The following is a 26,524-nucleotide window of genomic DNA, read 5'->3' on the forward strand; positions in this document are numbered from 1 at the left end:
AAGTAGTGTAGCCCATATCCTAACAAATATAAATACCTACCCTTTAGTATTTTTTGAGAGTCAAAAGATACAGTGCACGTAAAATGCTTGCAGATGGTACTCTGCAAAAACTAGCTCTTCCAGACAGAATTTTTTAATTATCTAATTTTGTTTAGGCAAAGAAATAATCCTAGAATCAGTAGAGAGGTTAATCCTCAGATAATTTTAAACTAAAGTCATTCTAAAATTTAATCCAATAAACAGTTATTAGGTTTAGAATAAAGTTATTGTAAAATTTAATCAACATTTGTTAGGTGTCATCACTGTGCCAGGAAATGTGCAAGCATCAGGGATACAAAATTAAATATAGTTTAGTATAATAAACATACTAATTGAGTATGTACATGTGCTAGACTACATGCAAAAGTGAAACATATTGCGTAGTTATTCAGATAAGAAAACATGAGAAGCATGTTATTTCCTTGTCTACATAACTGTGTGATATATGTCATTTATGCTTTCATGTTTTACCTGTTGTGATATTTCAATATATAATATAATGTCTACAGTAGGAAAAGGGAAACATTTTAATTACCATCAAGATCTAGTATTATGTTTTTTTTCACTGCAATAATCATGTTCTTCTAAACTATAAGAATTTAGAATTTGTACAGTTTATTCAGTTAGATCATGATTGTTTATTCAAAATAAAAATTGACAGAAATTTACTTGTGTATAGATAATTTTTTTTGCTCAGTTATCTGAAAATAATACTTATATGGATTACTGACTATGGGACTAGCTTTCTTGATTAAACTTGTTATCCTATAAGTTTATTTATAGATTTACAGATTTATTTATTTTTCTTAGAGAGAGAGATATTATGGGAAGGGACAGAAGGAGTGAGATAATCCTCAAGCAGACTCCCCTCTAAGCAAGAAGCCCTACTTTGGGCTTGATCCCACAGCCTTGAGATCATGACCTGAGCTGAAATCAAGAGTCAGATGCTTAACCAATTGAGCAACACAGGTGTCCCTGTAAATTTATTTATTAATCCAACCTTTCAATAGTTTCTTTTCTGCCTTCTATACAGTTACTCCCATAGAGACCCCAATTATTCAAATGTTGGGAGATAACAGATTGTGATAAGAGAAAGGTAGCTAATTTTATGTAAATGTTTTGATTCTTGTTATGTAAAACGTTAGGTTAAATACAAGTTTAGGAGGCTTAATCCTCCCTGTGAAAAATAAGGGAAGAGGTATCAATACCTATCTTCCCTTTTTTTTTTTTTTTTTGACAATTACTTCAGAAAACTTGTGGTTATAAATTCTCTTTGAAATGTATGTAAATATTTTTAAAGGCCAAATAAGCATCTTGTCCTTTTTATAATCCAAGTGTATCTTTCTCTGGGACCTGGAAATCATCTCTTTGAAATATCATTAAAGCAGATAGCACTCCTACATCCCAGTTCTGGCGGGCAGGTAGGAGGATCCCAACCTTGGTCAACTTGCAAACCTACCTCCTGTCATAAAAGTAAGAATTTAATTTGCCTTTGGATAAATTCAATTAATTAACAGGATGAGTCATCTCAATCATCAGGTAAATTTAGAATGAACTATGTGAGAAAAATGGTGCTGTCAAGTCCTTTTACTTGAAACAATAGTTACTGTTTACCTTGACAACACATGTGAAATGCATTGTATCAGCTTGATTCTGTGGAAGAGTGAGATTTTCCTCTGTTTTTGCAATCTCTTTGTGGATTGCCTATTATGCTCATCATAATCTGGTTTAATACTTATTCAATAAGTATTTTCTCTACTATGTTTGTGGAAACGTTTTTTCTGGATTGGCAGATTTTGTTCTTCTATCTCCTCAACAAAGGTGACCACAGATATTATCCATTCATATAACCTTTCATATTTTTAAAATATTTGAACATTGCTCACAATCTTCTTAAAAATATAGGAAATAAAAATCTCGATACATGTACATAGGTGTTAGGTTGATAATGTTGTAAGTAAAAAACAGATATCAGCAATTTCATGTGTTGCAACCTAAGTTATGTGAGTATAGAGAAATGTGTGGAAGAATCCACATCAAACTATCAAAATTAACTAATTAGGGAGAGATTAGTAAATTTCTTTTTATATACCTATCATATTTTTTGACTTGTTGTGGTAAGTTTGCATTACACTTTTTTTCTTATTTTACAAAGAATAAATTGATTAGGAATACGATGCTGATTGTATTTGCAACATAAACATCATTAATCAAGGCAGGGACATTTTCCCTTTTTCTTTTATATATACATAAATAAAATGATTTCTGTAAGTTTCAGATTATATCCTTAAAAAATTCTGCTTGTCCTCCATTTCCTTTTTTCCTTGTTTCACTGGCTGGGAAATGGCAGTAGACAGATATGGGAAATGGCCCTATCTATCTATCTATCTATCATCTATTTTAAAATGCAGTATTATATTAACAGTTATATATAACTGTGATATCTAGGTAAAACATATATGCTAGATGTATATGATATATATAAAAGATAAATCTTGCAAGTTATATATATATAACTCCTAATATAAGGCTGTGTAAACATTTGTTAAAAGAAAAAAATGCATGAATGAATGAATGATCATAGCCAGAGAAGGTTTTAAGGAATAGTAAAGATTTAAAGAAGATAAGGATAAGTTGACAGATGTTTGAGGGTAGAAAACCAGAAACAGTGTAAGTAAAACTTTATTTTGAAAAGTTTGGGTAATAATAAGGCAGGTAAAGTAGACTTTAATGTTGGTTGAAAGAGATCTTTTCTGTAGAGTAGATTTTGAGGTTGGTTAAAAGAGATCTTTTTGTAGTTTTAAGTTCCTGAAGCATATACATTTACATGTTTAGTGACATTTTTGGTGGCAAAGAACTAAAGAGAGAGGCAGAGACAATAACTAAAAGCTGTAGATAGATCACTAAGAAAGCAGATCCCGGTCTTGAATTGGTTCATACAGAGTTCCTCTATTATTATGAAAAAGAAGGAAAGGTAACTGATACACGTCTGTTTGTAGATCTATTGGAAGCCTGAGAGGATCTCCATTGATGATGACTTTCTGTCTCTGTGAGGGTTGGAGATAAGATAGGATGCATCTGTCTTTAATGCTGCAGTGGTTCTTGCTGAGCTTAATACCTACACAAGTGGAGATGTATCTTACATGCTTTTGAAGTTCCAACTTTTAGTTGTCATTTGCATGCTAATAATTCCTAAGTATGTCATTTTGCCTGTTTGCCTAGGACAAGGTGGTTTTTATCCTTACTTACACATTGTCAAATAAACTCTGTATGGATAATCCTGGAGCTGATCACAGATCACAAGCCTGTTCTTACCTTTTCCTCTTGGTGAATTCCTATTTAGGATCCTTGGTTTCTTCCCTCAGTCAGGACCACTAAAGCATTTTGAAAAGGAAATGAATTCTGATTATTTTTCTTACAGAGGCTCTATATCTACTGGTGTTCAATGAGGAAACTGGAAAAACCTCCAGCTATTTCACACAACCAATGGCTTAACAGAGGGGATTTAAAAACCATTAGAAGACCTGGGAAAGAAGATGTTAGGGAGGTCACTGTATCATTTAGGAAATCAGAAAATGTTCAGATTATAAAAAATCAATGCCACTGACTTCATTGCCTCCTGAACTAAAGCAAGTGATTCTTTGGACGACACCAGGAAGCTGCTAGAAAAATCTTGTTGCTAAAGCCTTGGCAGATGCCACGCACAGCCATGAGAATAACAATTGCTTCTCTTCTGCTTTTCCTATGCCTTCTAAAATTACATTAGTTCCTCTCATTGGCAGAATGTAACCCAGACCCATACTGGCAGGAAATCTTGAAAATGTAGTTGTAGTTCCCAGGCCTCCAGCTCCAATGATAAAAGGAGAACACAGAAGGGGGAAAACGGGGTTCAGTGGCCAACACAATTTCACACAATCCAGCACATTTCTAAGCCAAATTACTCACATTCTTTCCCAGGGAACAGTTCTCATTTGACCTACAATAGGAGATGCTGAATATATGTTCTCTGAGTAAGACAACGTTAATTCAGGGGAGACCCCAGGAGAAACTTAAACCAACTAGTCGAAGTTAGTCAAGCGTTAGAGGGCTAGGTTGATTTACCTCTGGCTGACATTATCCATCCTAACTCCTCAGCAGTAGCCGGAAGGGTGTGACAAATTAGCATAGGAGTCATTTGTAGGATTGCCAAACAGAAACTAAATAATATATCCGTGCTTCTCTCCTAACTGTCACCAAGTTGTTTGAAAGCCAATATAAGGAAAAGGAAGTGCCAATTTCAAAGCCTCACTAAAGAGCTGCGTTCAGAATAAGTTACTCTTCTCTGTAAAGGTAGCTCTGTTGCATGTAATAATTTAGCAAGGATAATTTGTAAGAAAGTTCAAGATAAAAAATTTATGGATGAGATTGCTTTGAAGATTTTGACTTAAAGCAACGTTGTGAACTAACATTTCCACTAAAGTAGAAATTTAAGAAAATTTGAGCAGGATGCAAACCCTACAACCACAATGTCTTTACTCTGGGTATTATAACTAAGTAAGTAGTCCACAAAGAACCATTACAGTTAAACTTAGTAGTGAAACTTTGGAAAAGCTGAGAATACTATAATAAAATCAGAGTTTTATGAAACCATGATCAACCTCCTCAATTTTATGAAATGTCAATTTTTTTTTTTATTTCTGGATTTAAATCTGAATGTCTTAGATATTCTCCCACTTTCTTCTTCCACGAGGATATTGACAGGCATACCAAATAACTACCTTGCTTTGGAGGAGCCTCATTTTATTTCTGTTTAGGGAAAAGTCCAGGTTCAAAGAAGAAGTTGGTGATCATAACAGGACCATTAGATGCCTAAATTGAGACCGATGGAGAAAGAAACGGAAGACTTATGACATATTTTTTAGTTTTAGCAGAGACTGAAATTTAAAGGTCACAGTTGGCAATGTTTGAATTTCTCTCTTAGCAAAATACACAGTTTAAGACCCCTGAAATACCACATACACAGCTTTTAGAACATAGAAATGGCAAAATAAATACCTCTGAATTTGTCAACTTTTTTGTTTTCACAGTTGACTAAATTTCCCATTTGCTTGTAGTCTACAGCCTAAGAAATGTGAAAACTTGTTTTTTTAATAAAAGATTATTTCTAAACTTATCAATGTAAAAAGTTACCTTCTCAAACATTGAGGATTTCTTTATTAGTTAACTGTCCTAAAATCTTCTGTAAGAGATTTTATGATTTAAAATCAAGGGCAAATTAATCTGACATATTTATCATATGATAACATGTCATGTATATGTATGCATTGCCAATTCTATTTAAAAATATTTAGCAGCAAGTTACTATTTTAACTTAGTTGCTTTATTAAAATATTTTAATTTTGTGCAAAATGCATAAGTCAAAGGAAATGCATATTATTATTTTCTCTCAGGTAACCATGACCATGAAAAGGTAAGCTACTTAAGCTTACCTTAAGAGGAGTGTCTCTAGTTTCACCTAAGGGTGGTATATACTTCTTTCAACAAAACTATGTAGAGTTAAATGTTTTGACTGGTAGATTAGAAAATCTAAGTTAAATTGAAATTAAATGTTAAAATTTGGTAAGATGGTAAAGCTTACGTACGAGTGCTTTGCCGAGTGAAATGAACGTAGCATTTAGAGGTATATGAATATTCACAGTTCAACAAAAATAAGGAGGCTAATCTTGCTGAAGAATGGGCTCTTTCATTGGAGAGAGTAGTAATTAAAATATCCAGATACGTGAAAGCTTCCATATAGATCTTTCAAGCCTTTATAGCATTTTCTGTTTGTGTTCTTCATCTGGTAGTTATTTTATATTATTCTCCAATTTATATATTAATTTTGAAATCTCTACTGATTAAGTAAACTCTTATGGGCCAGAACCATATTTCATATTTCTTTATAATTCTCAGTTGTGCATTGCACAGTGCATATTATAGGCATGCAATAAACATTGGTGTTGGTATGGTTGATTATGATAATGATAATGGTGGCAACAATGTTGGATAGGTAGATTAAGACATGAGTGGGTAATTGTTTGGATGCCAATCTGATAACTTTAAATACAATTTAGGAACATGGCATTTGAGGCTAGAATTTATCATGAAAGAATTTTGAAGGCAGAAATATCAAGGTATTTGGTGACTAAGTCTAGGTAAGAAGGGCACAGTTGGCACAAGTAATACTTAACTGTAAGATTTAAGTATTGGAAAATAAAGGGATGGTTGGAAGGGAAGCTGATTGGTCAAGAAAGAAGATTAAAAGTTAGTTTTAGTAAATTTGTCATAACAATGAAGAAAATAAAAATACCAAGTATATCATTGAAGATCATGAACTGAGGTTTATACTGTGAGGAAGGAGATATAGGTTTAAAATTCATTGCCCTCTAGTTGAGGTATGATAAGGCAACAAAGGATGTTCTAGTTCTCTTTCATGGAAAGAATAAAGAAAAGCAAAATACACATATTTCATAATTTGGTATATGTATTCCTGGAAAACCTTCTATTCTGCCAAATTGTGTACTACAAATAAGGCTTACACGAAAGATAGAATTGGGGGCAAGCCATCAATCTCTGCAACTTTATAAACAGAGCACAAACAGAAAATGCTATAAAGGCTTGGAAGAACAATCAGAAAGAAAGAACAAACAGAAAGAGAAACAATCTGAATGTTAACAAACACTGACAGGTTTTTTTTAAAAGGCAAATTTCTAATAAATTAATAAATTGTACCATAAATAAATATTGTGAAAAACAATAAAAGCTTGATAGGAGGTGTATAAAGAAGGATGTGGAGTTACACAGACAAGAGAGAATTATAAAGATTGGAAAGAAGGAGGTAATAAAGGCTACATAAGAAGCCAAACTGATCTCTCTGTGTGTCTCTCATGAATAAATAAATAAAATCTTTAAAAGAAAAAAAAAAAGCCAAACTGAGCCAAGGTGTAAAGAACATGTGGTGACATGGTTAAATGCCCCTTAGTGGCTCTCTGTAATCTAGCACCATGTGGTAGACAGAATAATGGCGCCCCCCCCCCCGCAATTTTCCATATCCTAATCCCTAGAACCTGTAAATATTTTAGCCCACATGGCAAAATGGAAGTCCTTACATGTAAAACCTAGAGATTGAGGGATTGTCCTAGGTGATCTGAGTGCCCCCAGTCTAATGACATGGGTCCTTAAAAGCAGAGATTCTTTTCCTAGCTGTGGTCAGAGGGAGATATGAATGAATAATAAAGAAGTTTAGAGAGATATGTTGCTGACTTTGAAGTTAGAGTGAGGGGACTTCAGGGAAAGAAATGTGGGCAGCCTCTAGAAACTGGGAAAGTCAAGGAAACAGATTCTCCTCTAGAGCATGTGGAAAGGAATGTAGCTCTATAGACACCTTGATTTAAGCCCATTGAGATACAAGATCTGTGTTAGACAACTACTGCAGCCAGTACTACTACTATTAATGTTATTACTACTTCTATTGCTACTATCAATCTGTAAGGGTAAACTTGTGTTTTATGCCACCAAATTTGTGATAATTTATTAAGCAGAAGTAGAAAACTAACATTTTTTCAATATGTCGTATTTTTTTAATATTAATAGGCTAGAGACAGTCATAGACCATTCAATGTGAATTTTACCTCATAATAACTTTATATTGATTTATACTAATAGTGTGTAGAGTCATTCACATTATAGAAACATGTGAAGGCTGAAGAGACTGCCCTGCCCGCAAAACTGATATTTGGAGAAGGTCCTCATTTAAAAAGCAGTTTTGAAAAAAGTGAAGTAAGTACAAAAGGCAGGACAAATGACACATAAAAAGTAGCATTAAATCTTATCCAGGATGGCCCATGGGATAGGGTTTTATGATCGTATGAGTAGAGAATTCTATCAATGTTGAAGAGTCATAGAGGAATTTTTCAGATATTTTGTCTTATGACTAGGCTTGTCAGATAGAATGCAGATTCCCCAGTTAAATTTGGATTTTAGATAAACAGCACATAATTTTTGAGTGTAAGAATGTCCCATACAGTATTTGAAACTACGAAGTAATCCATTGTTTATCTGAAATTCGCATTTACTTAAGTGTTTTATATATGTATTTTAAAGACTTTATTTATTTGAAAGAGAGAGCATAAGAGAGATAGCAAGCACAGCACTATCTTATTTACACTACGAAGTTATCCATTGTTTATCTAAAATTCACATTTACTTAAGTGTTTTATATATGTATTTTAAAGACTTTATTTATTTGAAAGAGAGAGCATAAGAGAGATAGCAAGCACAGCATAGGGAGGGGTAAAAGGAGAGGGAGAAGCAGACCCCTTGCTCAGCAGGGAGCTTGACTTCTGGGGCTCAATCCCAGAATCCTGAGATCATGACCTGAGCCAGAGGCAGACACTTAACTGAGTCACCCAGGAACCTCTAACTGTTCTATATTTTTATTTGCTTAGTCTGGCAACCTTACTTGTTTTTAAAATGATTGATTTTAAGACATTTTTATTATTAATGCATCATAAATCATGAGAATCTTTCAAATTAGGAATTTGATGTTTCACTTTACTTAAAAAATATCCTACTAAAAAAAATCCTACTAAATTTATGGTGTATCTTATACAGCATCTTAAAATCAGGGAAATAGGTATAAGCTTTTCTTATAATTTTATTGGTATTCTATATATTTGAGATATATCTCTAGTTGGTTAATTGACATATTTAATTGTCATATATAGTACATGTATGTCTATGTTCTTATGAACTATTTCTTACAAGTTAAAATTTAGTCTATGATAGTGAAAACATTGAGTGAAAAATTCTGTAATATGTTGTTACATGAGGGTAAAGCAAATTTGTTTCATTTTTGTCATGTAGGGCAGCCAGTATTTGAAAATTAGATTAGCAGTGGAGCCAGTTCGCATGTTCCTATGTCGTGTGGAGAAGGTATAATGATTTCAAAGACAGTCTGATGTTGACAGAAATTTCAACTATGAATTTATACTATATCCGATCATCAACTTGAATTGACACCTTTTATTTAAATCTTTAAAGATTTTATTTGTTAATTTTAGAGAGACAGAGAGAGTGTGAGTGGAGGGAGGAGCAAAGAGGGACAAGCAGACTCTGCTCTAAGCAGTAGCCCCATGTGGGGTTTGATCTCCTGGCTCTGAGATCATGAGCTGAGCAGAAATCAAGAGTCTGTCACTTAACCAACTGAGCCACCCAAGTGCCTGTCCAATCACTTGATACTTTAACTGTCTAAAGAATTTTACTCAGAATTTTAAATATTTGTATTTTTATTTCTTTGTGTATTCTTGTTTTTAAATGTTCTCTTTTCTCTACATGTTCTCCATACTTCTGAAAGTCTCTAGACTTTTAAATCTTTTTTCTGCAAACTATATTCCAATTTATATATATCAGAAACTGTGTACGTATTGTGAACTCGTTTGTTTTTTTTTTCTTTTTTTAAAGATTTTATTTATTTGTGAGAGAGAGACAGAGATGGTGGTAGAGAGCACAAGTGAGGAAGAAAAGGAGAAGCAGGCCTCCACCGAGCAGGGAACCCAGTCCAGGGCTCTATCCCAGGACCCCAGGACCATGACCCGAGCCAAAGGCAGATGCTTAACTGACCAAGCCACCCAGGTGCCCCTGAACTGATTAGTTTTTAAATGGAGTACTTTACCAACTGAGGCAAACAGTACCAGGAAAATCAGGAAGAAAATTATCAGTATTCCATATAGTTTCCATATGCATTTATGCATATATTTTCTGTCCATAAACATCCTCAAATAAACTAAGCTTTCAGGTAAATCCAAATAAATTTAATCTTTGGTTTGTATCATAGACTTGTAAGTGACAATAAATGTACTCAGCATGCCAAAGTGGCACAATGATTGGAAATTTTTATTTAAAATTGATAAATGGGAAATTTTCTTCCTTATGTAAATGATCTAAATATTCATCCACTGATGGCCACAATTATCTCCAAATTGAAAATTAAAATACAAGGAATCTTTTAAAAGAGGACTTCTTATATATATATATATATATTAATATATATAATTAATATAATTATATAATTATATATATAATATATATAAATTAGTAAGATAGCTTCTCTTAACTATCTTAACCAACTCTACAGGAAGCCTGCCTGATTCACTCTGGCTTTTTTTTTTTTTTTTAATGGGTGAAAAACTTGCATATAACTTTGTGGTATTTCATTTGCCTTCTTCTGTTACCTTTTTCCAGATTTGTAGTTCTATTTTTTTATACTTTGTAATACGTACAAATTAAATATAAAGCATAGGGAACTTTTAATAATGATAAACTTTTCAGCACAGTAATCTTGGAGAAGTATTTTCGTATGATTTTTGACATTAAGTTGAACAACAATACCCCTCTCTGACATAATGGAACTGATGTCAGTGGAGTGCAGACTAAATTACAAAGGGCATTTATTTCCCAGAAGCTGTAAAGGATTAAAAACTATCTCAGGTCGTGATATTCTATTTTGTATCATGTTGCTTTGTACTATAAGTTTCTTCTTAAGAAAAAGAGAAAAATATAATGGGAATCCTTTATTTCATGACCACCAGCATCTGTAGGAGTTTCTATATTACATGGTCAATATTTTCAACGAAAAGTCCCTTTGCACTTACATCTTATAAATGGAGTATGTGGCTTCATAATCAAAAGTATTCTCTAAAGTCATATTTAAGGAAGCAAAGGTTTCCAGCTATAAATAGTCACAGCATTAAAACAGATGTTTTTCAAAGTTCACTTGTATTTGGTTGGTTGCTATCAGTAATAAATTTCACCTGTACTTAATGTTAGATCATGAAATCAAGATTTAATTCCAAGTAGAGTCTGAAACAAAACTAAAGATATCAAATATTAAGATGAATTATATTTTCAAATATTGTGGAATTGTGTTTTAGGGTTCCAGAATCCCTTTATTTATTCCTTATCCCCTTGACTTGCCACATGTTACCAAAAGTAGCATAGCTATCCATGAAGGAATGAGGGCTTTTTTGTTGTTTCTAAAACATCTAGGTTTGAACAGGAATTTACTTTTGGCAGGTTCCTTGCCATTGCTGAGTTCTGTTTACCTTTGTAAAGCAGGGATGATAATAGTGTGCTATTGCTGGGAGTAGCTCTCCTTAATTTTTTTTTTTCATATTTGTGTATGGTCGGGGATTTCTGAACAAAACTCACTGGAAAACTTTGTTAAAGGATGATTACTAGTGAACATGCTTTAAAGCCTGAGATGGTATATTGTTCCAAAAGATATTTAGAGACTTCTCTCCCCTGAGGCCATTTGCTGTTCCAGTTTTGGGGGGCTGGGACTTTGCCTTCTAAGGAAGACTTATTTACATTCCTGCTTAAATGCTTCTCTTCCTCTCCAGCCATCCCCCCCCCCCACCACCACCACCACACACACACACACTGCCTCTGTTTCTAAGGGAAGGAGATACAGATCTGTAACTGTCCTGTACAACTTCGGAATCTCACAAATTCAGAGTTCTTGTTATGTGGTACAAACCCAGTACAAGCACAGGGTAACAGAAGGCCCTTACCATATTGCCCAGCGGAGACTGGAATTTGGGGAACCAGTGCTAATGTACTCTGTATGTAATAATGATCTGTTCTCTGATCCAGAAACTTTATGTATCTTATTAGAATATGAATCAATCTCTATCTATCTATCTATCTATCTATCTATCTATCTATCTAATCTATCTGTCATCTATCTATCTTCCTATCCACACACATGTATGTATCAGCCATTCCATTTGCTACCTAAGAGAATCTAAAATCTCTGTTCCAATGGCATTATGCCCATCCTCAAAGGATGGTGCTCATTTCTGTTGCTAGCATGGGCTTAGATATACCAGATCCCTTTCCCTCCAGTTAAGTTAGAGGTAGGTTAAATATAACCAAGGATATCAAAGAAGTCAGCCAAATCAATGGTAGTTCTAGGAAAGGTTTTCCTCATAAGTGGGAAAGTGCTATATTAAGAGAATTCCATTTCCCTCCCAATTATTTGCATTTTGGAGCTTGTCTTATGAGAATGTGGTACACAGGGGTGCAGCCCACATGTTGTGATCATTAGAAGCAAGTATGAAGAAAGAAGCAGAATGGGGATGAAAGAACAGAAGAAATGTCAAATCAGCAAGCAAAAGAGCAGAGTGTTATGGATAATGTCTTTAAGCTGCTAAATCAACCCTGAATCCATTCCTTTGGATTTTTTCATTGAATATAAAATAAGTGATCCCTATAATTCAACATGCTCTTCTTATTTTCATTTACTTAAACTAAGTAATATAAGAATATAGGAATTGTAAAGATTAAATGAAATGAGAAATTAGGTAACTAGAATAGGACCTAGTAGATGCTTAGCTAAAAAAAAAAAGAAAAAAAAGAAAAAAAAAAGATTAAAAGGAAAAAAAAAAGTGCTGCTGCTGCTGCTAGTATTACTAATGGGGGTTATCCCAGGTCTGAACACCTGTAGGCCTATTGTCTAAGTGTCTGTATCATAGATCCGGGGTGCTGATTTGGGGGGTTTATGAAAGAGTGGTCATTTAATCACAAGGACAGAAATGAGGCATGTTGGTAAATGGAAGGAACATCAGAGTAAAATATAAAAGTGGTAAAATTTAATTAGAGCAATTATTCTTAAACAGGAACCCTTTATGCTCTCAACAATTATTTAGAACTAAAAAGTTTTGCTTATATGAGTTGTCTATATCAACATATACTGTATTAGAATTTAGAATTAAATTTTAAAATTGAGTACTTCATTTTAACTTTATTGAAAACCTGTTTTATATAGATTTCTTTTTCAAAAATTAAAAAAAGAGAGAAACATCATTGTTTAATTTTTTTGCAGATCATTTTAATGCTTAGCTTCTTATATCTGCCTCTGCATTCAAATAGCTCTGTTCTATTTGATTGAAGTATAGTGAAGAAGTTTTGATTTTACACAGATATGTACTTAGAAAAGGGAGGAGTATTGCAATGATCTTAAAGATAATTGTGGTTATTTTGTTTTGGAATTACACCAAAACTTGTCAATTGATGGTTTCTTAAAAGTTGATTAGAATGTAGAATTTTGGTACGTAGCAACAAATATTTCAAAGCAACAAATGTGCAATCCATTGATCTGTGTTGCATCTTAATTACTTTTACTCATGCATAATTCTGTAACATCATGCATTGCTATTTGGAAAATATTGGTTAACTGAGTTATGTATATCATTTAAAAATTGGCAAATTCATTATCACATTTGTTAGCATCAGTGGTGTTCTAATAAGAATATTAGTTAAGTATTGGAAAACTGTCAAGTTCATGGTGGCAGACCTACATTTTCTAAAATTCTAATTTTTCCTTGAAAGCTTGAAATACATTATTGCAACAAATATTGTCAGTTGTTTTCCTTGAAATGACAGGTCCACTTCATTAATTTTTGAAAAAATGTCTGTCAAAACATGTCTGAATAATTATAGTATGTCACTGTATCTTCAAGTAAAAATGGTGCTCCACTAAAAAAGCAGCAAGTTGAGTTTGCATCTGAAACAACTGCACACGGGCTTTTACTGGAAACAGCCATACGCTTCAGAATGTAGCAGAAGCATTTTATCTTGATCTGTCATTTTGTCCTATAGACTATTAAAGAGGGATCTATGCAAAGGCTGAACATGATTAAATTAATTTTACTACTTCACCATGAACACTGTTATGTGAAATTCAATGTTTTTCTTTTTTATAAAATTATGAGTGCAGGTCAGTAAAGAATACAACGACTCCTAGACTACTGATGTATAATTTGGTGCTGCTACCTTAACTCATGTTAAGGTGTCAGCATTTTTATCATCATTGTTTTTGCACCATCAGTGTACATGTCAACCAAGTGAAAGAGGCAAATTATCTCTTAGTATTATTATGAAATAGTTTTGACCTCATTGGTCCCTGAAAGGATCTTACAGGCTGTTTTTGGTTCTAGAGATCATACTTTAAAACAATCAATTTAAGGAACAAAGCGGGGAGAGGGAATGTACCAGTGTGTCAAGAATCTCCCTAATATCCTGACAGGCTAATAAAATGAAGATGTCACATCAAGCCCATTAAAAGAGAGGACTGTTTATTTGCATTCATCAACCATCCAACCCAGTAATCCCTAGTTCTTGTTCCCAGTGGTAGATGCTGTGATATAGACATCTTCCATTTGGATGGAAATTTTTGGATTAGGTGTGCTGTTTGTGAATCTTTAACCATTGATTCATGGTATCTGAGTCTTCTAATGTACTTGAAGGGAGAAACCAAGAAATTTTTGAGTTTTATTAAGCATTCAAACAAAGTGCTTACCACAGCAGATTCAGGTTGTTACCCAAACTTCATCATTTTCTTGTGTTATCTGTTTATTTTCTGTCATCCATTTCAGGAGTCTGCTGCATATTTCTCCTTCTCCACACATACTTGCATTAGATACAGGCAGGCATATTTTTGCATTATACTTATAACATCTGCTTTGAAGAGACAGGGAGTAATCTTGTGATTCAACTATTTTATCTTACTTAGTAAGATAAAGTTCAGTAACAACCAAACCTAAAACGTTTTTGTGGTCAGCATTTACTGACTGGTACAAAGTTATTACTTTTATGTACTTATCACAGTACTTTCAGCTCATGAACTGCTGACATTTGTTTTTCTTATCCTAAGTTGAGAAAATTACAAACATGTAAGAACTCTGCTTTGTATGGCTAGTAAAGTTGAGATTTTATTTCTAGAGGTTTGAGAATGCCTCTTTATCCAGAGCATGATACTCCTTACTGGTGTGTTAGAAACTTTGCATATTCTCACTAATAATGAGATATTAACTTTTATACTAGTTTTAATCTTTGTTTTTTATGTTTAAATGTATTTCATTTTTGTCTTACCTATTATTTATTGCTGATTATATTTTATTGATCCCTACTAACCACTCTAAATTATTTTTTAAATATGCCATTATATAAATAAATAAATAAATAAATAAATAAATATCTAACATTTATGCTGTTCTGTTCAAATTCTCAGTTTATCCCAACTTTTACCTCTGACAGCAATTTTAAATGCACAAAGAGTCTGATGATGTGTCTCTGATTCTTGAATATAAAGATTCATGTTCAAGATCATGATCGTCACAACTATATGATCCCTGCAACTGAAATATGCACTGGTGTTTTGGAGATAGCTGATTAGACAGACAGTGAAAATATGAGATAAATATTACCAAGAATCCTCAGGAAAATTAACCCATGGGACATGAAATCCTCCTTGTCATAAATCACATAATAGTTTTTCTTTTATGTGAGAATTGGTAGAGAACACTAATATATTTAGACAGTTGATTCTAAGCAATTAAGGCCACTGCAAAGACCAAGTGTATTTTGTACTAAGGAAGAATGGATACTGCTTTTAAGAACTATATATTTCTTTAGAGATTCAGTTTTTAATTTCCTACACTATTCATACATATACATTTCTTACACTATTTCTTACACTTTCTTACATATACAACTTTCACTTACACTTACATATACATACTTACATATACAACTTACACTTTCTTACATATACAAATTCAGTTTTAACTTCTTACACTAGGGTTCTTTTTCGCTTTCACATTTATTCACTATTTTTTAAACAGCATTATTGAGTCATATATTACAAATCATAAAATGCACCCATTCTAAGTGTATGGTTTGATAATTTTTAGTAAATTTAAAGAGTTGTAGAAGCCAGCACACTCCAGTTTTAGAATCTTTCCATAAACCCCAAAAGATTTCCTGTGCCCATTATCTGCACATCCTTATTCCCACTGTCATCTCTAGGCAACCACTAATCTGTGTGTGTCTTTAAAGATTTTTCCTTCTGGACCATTCACATCCATGGAGTCTTGCATCTGAGTTCTTTGGCTTAGCATAACGTTTCTGAGGTTCACCCATATTGTAGATTCATGTATCAGTGTTTGTTCCATTTTATTGCAGGGTAGTGCAATATATGAATATACCACATTTGTTTAGACAATCATTAGCTGATGGGCATTTGAGTTATTGCCAAATTTTGGCTACTATGAATAATACTGCTGTGAGCATTCATATACAAATCCTCATGTGGACATATATTCCTATTTGGGGTGCCTAGAAATGGGACTGCTGAATCATATAATAATTTTATGTTTAACTTTTTAAGAAACTGTAGAGGTTTGCCAAAGTAACTGCACCATTTACCATTGCTAGCAATGTACGAAGTTTCCAGTTTTCTACACGTTTAGAACACTTATTATTGTATGTCTTTTTGATGATAGCCATTCTAGTGGTTATGAAAAGACCCCTTACTGTGGTTTAAATTTGTACCTCTCAAATGACTAATGAGGCTGAACATCTTTTTATGTGTTTATTAGATATTCACACATTTTTTTAAAATATCAATTTAAATATTAACTGTAGTGGCTGCAAGTTTACAGTAAGGTAGAGGGTCTTGTTGAATTCACCTTTTAAATCTTCTTTTTTTTTTTAATTAATTAATTTTTATTGGTGTTCAATTTACCAACATACAGAAAAACACCCAGTGCTCATCCCGTCAAGTGTCCACCTCAGTGCCCGTCACCCATTCCCCTCCAACACCCGCCCTCCTCCCCCTTCCACCACCCCTAGTTCGTTTCCCCGAGTTAGAAGTCTTTATGTTCTGTCTCCCTTTCTGATATTTCCCAACATTTCTTCTCCCTTCCTTTATATTCCCTTTCACTATTATTCATATTCCCCAAATGAATGAGAACATACACTGCTTGTCCTTCTCCGATTGACATATTTCACTCAGCATAATACCCTCCAGTTCCATCCACGTTGAAGCAAATGGTGGGTATTTGTCGTTTCTAATTGCTGAGTAATATTCCATTGTATACATAAACCACATCTTCTTTATCCATTCATCTTTCGATGGACACCGAGGCTCCTTCCACAGTTTGGCTATTGTGGCCATTGCTGCTAGAAACATCGGGGTGCAGGTGTCCCGACGTTTCATTGCATCTGAATCTTTGGGGTAAATCCCCAACAGTGCAATTGCTGGGTCGTAGGGCAGGTCTATTTTTAACTCTTTGAGGAACCTCCACACAGTTTTCCAGAGTGGCTGCACCAGTTGACATTCCCACCAACAGTGTAAGAGGGTTCCCTTTTCTCCGCATCCTCTCCAACATTTGTGGTTTCCTGCCTTGTTAATTTTCCCCATTCTCACTGGTGTGAGGTGGTATCTCATTGTGGTTTTGATTTGTATTTCCCTGATGGCAAGTGATGCAGAGCATTTTCTCATGTGCTTGTTGGCCATGTCCATGTCTTCCTCTGTGAGATTTCTCTTCATGTCTTTTGCCCATTTCATGATTGGATTGTTTGTTTCTTTGCTGTTGAGTTTAATAAGTTCTTTATAGATTTTGGAAACTAGCCCTTTATCTGATATGTCATTTGCAAATATCTTCTCCCATTCTGTAGGTTGTCTTTTAGTTTTGTTGACTGTATCCTTTGCTGTGCAAAAGCTTCTTATCTTGATGAAGTCCCAATAGTTCATTTTTGCTTTTGTTTCTTTTGCCTTTGTGGATGTATCTTGCAAGAAGTTACTGTGGCCAAGTTCAAAAAGGGTGTTGCCTGTGTTCTCCTCTAGGATTTTGATGGAATCTTGTCTCACATTTAGATCTCTCATCCATTTTGAGTTTATCTTTGTGTATGGTGAAAGAGAGTGGTCCAGTTTCATTCTTCTGCATGTGGATGTCCAATTTTCCCAGCACCATTTATTGAAGACACTGTCTTTCTTCCAATGGATAGTCTTTCCTCCTTTATCAAATATTAGATGACCGTACATTTCAGGGTCCACTTCTGGGTTCTCTATTCTGTTCCATTGATCTATGTGTCTGTTTTTGTGCCAGTACCACACTGTCTTGATGACCACAGCTTTGGCATTGTGATGCCCCCAGCTATGGTTTTCTTTTTTAAAATTCCCCTGGCTATTCGGGGTCTTTTCTGATTCCACACAAATCTTAAAATAATTTGTTCTAACTCTCTGAAGAAAGTCCATGGTATTTTGATAGGGATTGCATTAAACGTGTAAATTGCCCTGGGTAACATTGACATTTTTACAATATTAATTCTGCCAATCCATGAGCATGGAATATTTTTCCATCTCTTTGTGTCTTCCTCAATTTCTTTCAGAAGTGTTCTATAGTTTTTAGGGTATACATCCTTTACCTCTTTGGTTAGGTTTATTCCTAGGTATCTTATGCTTTTGGGTGCAATTGTAAATGGGATTGACTCCTTAATTTCTCTTTCTTCAGTCTCATTGTTAGTGTATAGAAATGCCATTGATTTCTGGGCATTGATTTTGTATCCTGCCACGCTACCAAATTGCTGTATGAGTTCTAGCAATCTTGGGGTGGAGGCTTTTGGGTTTTCTATGTAGAGTATCATGTCATCGGCGAAGAGGGAGAGTTTGACTTCTTCTTTGCCAATTTGAATGCCTTTAATGTCTTTTTGTTGTCTGATTGCTGAGGCGAGGACTTCCAGTACTATGTTGAACAGCAGTGGTGAGAGTGGACATCCCTGTCTTGTTCCTGATCTTAGGGGAAAGGCTCCCAGGGCTTCCCCATTGAGAATGATATTTGCTGTGGGCTTTTCGTAAATGGCTTTTAAGATGTCGAGGAAAGTTCCCTCTATCCCAACACTCTGAAGTGTTTTGATCAGGAATGGATGCTGTATTTTGTCAAATGCTTTCTCTGCATCCAATGAGAGGATCATATGGTTCTTGGTTTTTCTCTTGCTGATATGATGAATCACATTGATGGTTTTATGAGTGTTGAACCAGCCTTGTGTCCCGGAGATAAATCCTACTTGGTCATGGTGAATAATTTTCTTAATGTGTTGTTGGATCCTATTGGCTAGTATCTTGTTGAGAATTTTTGCATCCATGTTCATCAGGGATATTGGTCTGTAATTCTCCTTTTTGGTGGGGTCTTTGTCTGGTTTCGGAATTAAGGTGATGCTGGCCTCATAGAACGAATTTGGCAGTACTCCATCTCTTTCTATCTTTCCAAACAGCTTTAGTAGAATAGGTATGATTTCTTCTTTAAACGTTTGATAGAATTCCCCTGGGAAGCCATCTGGCCCTGGACTCTTGTGTCTCGGTAGGTTTTTGATGACTGCTTCAATTTCCTCCCTGGTTATTGGCCTGTTCAGGTTTTCTATTTCTTCCTGCTCCAGTTTTGGTAGTTTGTGGCTTTCCAGGAATGCATCCATTTCTTCTAGATTTCCTAATTTATTGGCATACAGCTGTTCAAAATATGTTTTTAGAATCGTTTGTATTTCCTTGGTGTTGGTAGTGATCTCTCCTTTCTCATTCATGATTTTATTAATTTGAGTCTTCTCTCTCTTCTTTTTAATAAGGTTGGCTAATGGTTTATCTATCTTATTAATTCTTTCAAAGAACCAACTCCTGGTTCTGTTGATCTGTTCCACAGTTCTTTTGGTCTCGATATCATTTAGTTCTGCTCGAATTTTAATTAACCGTCTTCTTCTGCTGGGGGTGGGGTCTATTTGTTGCTTTTTCTCTAGTTCCTTTATGTGTAAGGTGAGCTTTTGAATTTGAGTTCTTTCCAGTTTTTGAATGGATGCTTGTATTGCGATGTATTTCCCCCTCAGGACTGCTTTTGCTGCGTCCCAAAGATTTTGAACGGTTGTATCTTCATTCTCATTAGTTTCCATGAATCTTCTCAATTCTTCCTTAATTTCCTGGTTGACCTTTTCATCTTTTAGCAGGATGGTCCTTAACCTCCATGTGTTTGTGGTCCTTCCAAACTTCTTGTTGTGATTAAGTTCTAATTTCAAGGCATTATGGTCTGAGAATATACAGGGGACTATCCCGATCTTTTGGTATCGGTTCAGACCCGATTTGTGACCCAGTATGTGGTCTATTCTGGAGAAAGTTCCATGTGCACTTGAGAAGAATGTGTATTCAGTTGAGTTTGGATGTAAAGTTCTGTAGATATCTGTGAAATCCATCTGGTCCAGTGTATCATCTAAAGCTCTCGTTTCTTTGGAGATGTTGTGCTTAGAAGACCTATCCAGGGTGGAAAGAGCTAGATTGAAGTCACCAAGTATAAGTGTATTATTATCAAAGTATTTCTTCAGTTTGGTTATTAATTGGTTTAAATATTTGGCAGCTCCCACATTCGGGGCATATATATTGAGGATTGTTAAGTCCTCTTGTTGGATAGATCCTTTGAGTATGAGATAGTGTCCCTCTTCATCTCTCACTATAGTCTTCGGGGTAAATTTTAATTTATCTGATATAAGGATGGCAACCCCTGCTTTCTTTTGAGGACCATTTGAATGGTAAATGGTTCTCCAACCTTTTATTTTCAGGCTGTAGGTGTCCTTCTGTCTAAAATGAGTCTCTTGTAGACAGCAAATAGATGGGTCCTGCTTTTTTATCCAGTCTGAAACCCTGCGCCTTTTGATGGGGTCATTAAGCCCGTTCAGGTTCAGAGTTACTATTGATAGATAGGAGTTTAGTGTCATCATATCTATTCAGTCCTTGTTTTTGTGGATTGTTCCACTGAACTTCTTCTTAAAGGGGAATTTTAAGAGTCCCCCTTAAAATTTCTTGCAGAGCTGGTTTGGAGGTTACATATTCTTTCAGTTCCTGCCTGTCTTGGAAGCTCTTTATCTCTCCTTCCATTTTGAATGAGAGCCTTGCTGGATAGAGTATTCTTGGTTGCATGTTCTTCTCATTTAGGACCCTGAATCTATCCTGCCAGCCCTTTCTGGCCTGCCAGGTCTCTGTGGAGAGGTCTGCTGTTACCCTAATATTCCTCCGCATAAAAGTCAGGGACTTTTTTTCTCTTGCTGCTTTAAGGATCTTCTCCTTATCTTTGGAATTTGCAAGCTTCACTATTAAATGTCGAGGTGTTGATCGGGTTTTGTTGATTTTAGGGGGGGATCTCTCTATTTCCTGGATCTGAATGCCTGCTTCCCTTCCCAGATTCGGAAAGTTTTCAGCTAGGATTTGTTCAAATCCATATTCTGGCCCTCTGTCCCTTTCAGCGCCCTCAGGAACCCCAATTAAATGTAGGTTTTTCTTCCTCAGGCTGTCATTTATTTCCCTTAATCTATCCTCATGGTCTTTTAATTGCCTGTCTCTTTTTTCCTCAGTTTCCCTCTTTGCCATCAGCTTGTCTTCTATGTCACTCACTCGTTCTTCCACCTCGTCAAGCCTCGTCGTTAGGACTTCTAGCTTGGATTGCATCTCATTTAATTGATTTTTAATTTCTGCCTGATTGGATCTAAAATCTGCACTCATGAAGTCTCTTGAGTCCTTTATGGTTTTTTCTAGAGCCACCAGTAGCTGTATAATAGTGCTTCTGAATTGGCTTTCTGACATTGAATTTTAACTCAGATTTTGTAACTCTGTGGGAGAGAGGACTGTTTCTGATTCTTTTTTTTTGAGGTGAGGTTTTCCTTCTAGTCATTTTGCTCAGTGCAGAGTGGCCAAAAACAAGTTGTATTGGGAAAAGGAGAAAAAGAGAGAGAAGGAAAGAAAAGAGAAAAAGAAAAAAGAGAAAGAAGAAAAAAAAGGGAAAAAGAAGAAAAAGAGAAAGAAAAAGAAAGAAAGGAGAAAAAAAAGGTGGGGTGGGGTGGGGTGGGGGAAGCAATCCGAAATCAAGAAGAAAGAAAGAAAAGAAAGCACAAAACAAAACAAAAACAAACAAACAAACAAAAAAAGAAACACGGGGGAGTATCTTCCGATTCTGTGTACTTTAAGTCCCTTGACTTCCCTTGGAACTGGTCCGTCTCCTTGGTCTTCTGGGGGAGGGGCCTGCTGTGCTGATTCTCAGGTGTTAGCACTTGGGGGAGCTGCTCTGCCCCTGCCTGGTGCAGGGCTCAGTGGGGCTTGTTCACCCCGTGAGGCCCCGGGAGGAAGCCACAGTGGCGGGGGCGGCTCTGGGACTCTGGAGTCAGCCCCCGCAGTAGCTCCGGGGCTCTCCGTCTGCAGGGCCTGGGGGCTCCGGGGCGGGGCCGCTGATCTGCTCAGCTTGGGGCAGGAGCGTCCTCACTGTCCTGGGCCCTCCCGGCCTCTGCCTGTCCTGGGGGAGGCCGGATCCTGGGCTGTGTCCCGGCGCCCAGTGCTCCGGAGCTTGCGCTGTTGGATTCGCGCTCCCGCCCCGCAGCCCCCTCCGCGGAGCCGCCGCCCGAGCCCCTCCGAGCTGCTCCGGGTCCCGCCGCGCTGCAGCCCTTAGGGAGCTCGGCGCATCTCCCGGGGCGCGGTTCCTCTGTCACTGTCCCAGGGAGCCCGAGGGCATCCCCGCCCTCCTGGGTCCTGCTCCACCTCCCTGCGGGCCCCTTTCCGCGGGGAAGGTCGGTGCAGCTCCTGCTCCTCCGGGACGGGGCTCTCCTGTCCTGGGGACACTCGCCCCGGCCTCAGCCCGGCTCCTCGCGGGGCCCCTCCCCCTTGGAGGCCTTTTGTTTCTTTATTTCCTTTTCCCCGTCTTCCTACCTGATAGAAGCGCGAACTCTCCTCACTGTAGCGTTCCAGCTGGTCTCTCTTTAAATCTCAGGCCGAATTCGTAGATTTTCAGGATGATTTGAAGGTTTTCTAGGTAATTTGTTGAGGACAGGTGACTTGGAGACCCTACTCCTCCGCCATCTTGCCCCTCCCCCCACCTTTTAAATCTTCTTGATGGTCAGCCTCCCGGGTTTTTCATGGTAAAATGCTACTTTGCTCTTCAGGGAGATAAACGTAACCTCTAAGATCTGAAACTGATAATATATGCGCTCTTCTGTTTACCCTGGTTAAGAAGAGATACCTAGGCCTGATTACCAACTTGATATATTTCACTGCATGACTCAACTTTCTTTTGAGCATTGTTACGATTTATAGCCAAAAAAGTCATGTATCCAGGGGTGCCTGCATAGCATGGTTGGTTAAGCTTTGGACTCTCAGTTTCAACTCAGGCTATGATCTCATGGCAGTGAGATCCACCCCATGTGCAGCTCTGCGCTCAGTGTGGAGTCGGCTTGGGAATCTCTCTCCCTCTCCCTCTGCCCCTCCTATTTGTATTCTCTGTCTCTCTCTCCCTAAAATAAATAAATCTTTAAAAAAAAAAAAAAGTCAGTGTATCCATTTCCAAAAGTGGAATAGAGTAGCACAGAGAGTTCTACACAGTGATTGTTGTGTTAGTGATTAGGGGGCCTATCAAAAATCTGAACTGAGATTATTTCCCTCGGGGCACCTGGGTGGCTCAGCAGTTGAGTGCCTGCCTTCAGCCCAGAGTGTGAACCCAGAGTCCGGGGGGTCCAGTCCCACATCCGGCTGGTGCATGGAGCCCAATTCTTTCTCTGCCTATGTCTCTGCCTCTCTCTCTTTCTGTGTCTCTCATGAATAAATAAATAATTTTTTTAAGAGAGATTATTTGCCTATGGACTTAACAGCTCACCTTCTTGACTCAATCCTCTGCCTGGCTGGACCTATGATATATACAAGACCTATATAAACTTGAGAACTTGAACCTGAATACTCTTGACTCTCTGCTTTTCAAATTCCTGCACATTTTTTTAAAAAATGAATTTATTCATGAGAATATTTATTTATTTATTCATGTGTTTCCACCTAAGTGTCCCAATTCCTGCACATTTTAAAGATTTATTTATTTATTTATTAATATTTTATTTATCTATTCATGAGAATACACAGAGAGGAGAGAGAGAGAGAGGCAGAGACACAGGCAGAGGGAGAAGGAGACTCTATGCAGGGAGCCCGACGTGGGACTCGATCCTGGGTCTCTAGGATCACACCCTGGGCGGCGCTAAACTGCTGAGCCACCCGGGCTGCCGTCCTGCACATTTTTATTCTGACTGCCATAAATAATACAAGAACACAGTAATACTTTTTAAGAGCGAGGTTATCCCATTTTTGGGAGGTATTTTGATAACTGTAACCACAAACTTACCAGAAATACTAACTTAATATTTACAAAAGGTATTAGCATAGTTTTGGCAAGTTTTTGTTAGATGATATTTCAAAATTGCTCCCCTTTCTCTGTATTACCATGATATACACATATCACATATAGAGAAATTTGCCCTACTGTGTTACACACAACTATGTAGTAGAATAGTTTCATAATTCTACTTTGTGTCATTACAAAATAACTGCTATTAGACTTGTTCTGCCACTATAAATAACTGCAACACCAGACACAAGATATGGACTGTTTTCAGATATTAAATAACAGGTGTCAGGAGACTGCAATCACTGAGAAAAAGGAAACACATGAGATGAGCTGCATGACTGCTCTGGTTTTCTGCCTGAGTGCATGTTCCTGACTGTAATTCAGGAAGAGGAAATCCAAAAGTAGTCTCATCAAATTTGAGGTGACAAAGGTCAGAACTTGAGGCTACTGACATGGCTAGAATTTTCAGAGCAGGGTACTAGAGAAAAAATATCCATTTAGAGAAGGAGGTTCAGAAACTTGTATACAACTCACCTTGGGTCTTTGTGTACTAAGCTGAACATGTGCAAATGACACTCTGAGAGGTTGCATAAATAATGACTACCAAAGGACAACACAGCTATTAGGGGGCCATGACCTGAACAACTGCTACAGCTGGCACAGAGTAGATGTTGTCATTCCAGTAAGCAAGTGTGGAGAGACGTCATTTAATATGATAGGTAGCAAAGAGTTCATGCTTCAGCGGTAGGGCAATTATAGCTCTCAAAGCCAGCTCTTTATTTCAACTAACAAAGATTTTTTTAGGGGCACCTGAGTGGCTCAGTGGTTGAGCGTCTGCCTTCGGCTCAGGTTATGATCCGGGGTTCTGGGGTGGAGTCCCACATCAGACTCCCTCCAGGGAGCCTGCTTCTCCTTCTGCCTATGGCTCTGTATCTCTGTCTTGTGTCTTTCATGAAAAAATAAATAAAATCTTTAAAATATACATATATATTTAAAAGCCTTGGAAACGAAAAAGATATGTATAAATAAATTGTCAGGTGGAACAAAACAAATGCTTCATGAAAGAAAGCAATAACATGTAAATGACAATATGATATTCATTATGTCCAGTATACAGTGAAAAATAGACATGCAAAAAGCAATAAATGAGCCTCATAATCAGGAGAACTACCAATCAATAATGAAAATGATAAAGGTGTCAGAATTAGCAGGTGATTTTATAATAGCTATTAAAAACTATACTCATGAAAGAAATTACATAAAGAAATGGAAAAACATCCCATGCTCATGGTTGGAAGAACAAATGTCTATGCTACCCTAAAGCAGTCTATGCATTCAATGCAATCCCTATTAAAAGACCACCAACATTTTTCACACAGCTGGAACAAACAATTCTAAAATTTGTATGAAACCAGAAAAGACCCTAATTAGCCAAAGTAATGTTGAAAAGGGAAACTAAAGCTGGTGTTATCACAATTACTGATTTCAAGCTGTATTACAAAGCTGTGATCATCAAGACAGTGTGGTACTGGCACAAACATACAGATAAATGAGACAGAATAGAGAACCCCCAAAATGGACCCTCAACTCTATGGCCAACTAATCTTTAACAAAACAGGAAAGAATATTCAATGGGAAAAAAAGATAGCCTCTTCAATAAGTGGTGTTGGGAAAACTGAACAACAACATGCAGAAGAATGAAACTGGACCACTTTCTTACACCGTACACAAAAATAAATCCAAAATGGATGAGAGACCTTAATGTGAGACAGGAATCCATCGAAATCCTAGAAGAGAACACAGGCAGCAACCTATTTGACCTCAGTCACAGCAACCTCTTGGCTAGAAACTTCTCCAGAGGCAAGGGAAACAAAAACAAGATGAATTATTGGACTTAATCATGATAAAAAACTTTAGCACAGCATAGGAGACAATCATCAAAACTAAAAGGCAACCTAAGAATGGGAGAAGATATGTGCAAATGACATATCAGATAAACGACTAGTACCCCAAATCTATAAAAAACTTATCAGAGTCAACACATGAAAAACAAGAATTCAGTCAAGAAATATGCAGAAGATAAAAAAATCAAAGAACACATGCATACATACATACATACATACAAAATATATATAAACGTAACTGACAGGGGAGCCTGAGAACATTTTGGAAAATGATACACTGGATAGGGGAGAATCTGTTGCATTGCTGCAGGTTAGGGACTGATACTTGCTGTGAGTGTTTATAGGCCGATGTGTGCTTCACATGTTTTTAAATGGAAAGAACTGTACAATTAAATTTGTCATACAATGTCCTCTGGCCAACCACAACACAGAGAAGAAAGGACAATTTTCTTTAACTTCTGATGAATATTGCATCCAGGTAAATTATTGGAGTGGTTTCCAGTCAAGGATTTGGATCATCTATGCCAGTGAATAATC

This window comes from Vulpes vulpes, chromosome 14 (assembly GCF_048418805.1).
Source record: "Vulpes vulpes isolate BD-2025 chromosome 14, VulVul3, whole genome shotgun sequence".
NCBI classification, from domain to species: Eukaryota; Metazoa; Chordata; class Mammalia; order Carnivora; family Canidae; genus Vulpes; species Vulpes vulpes.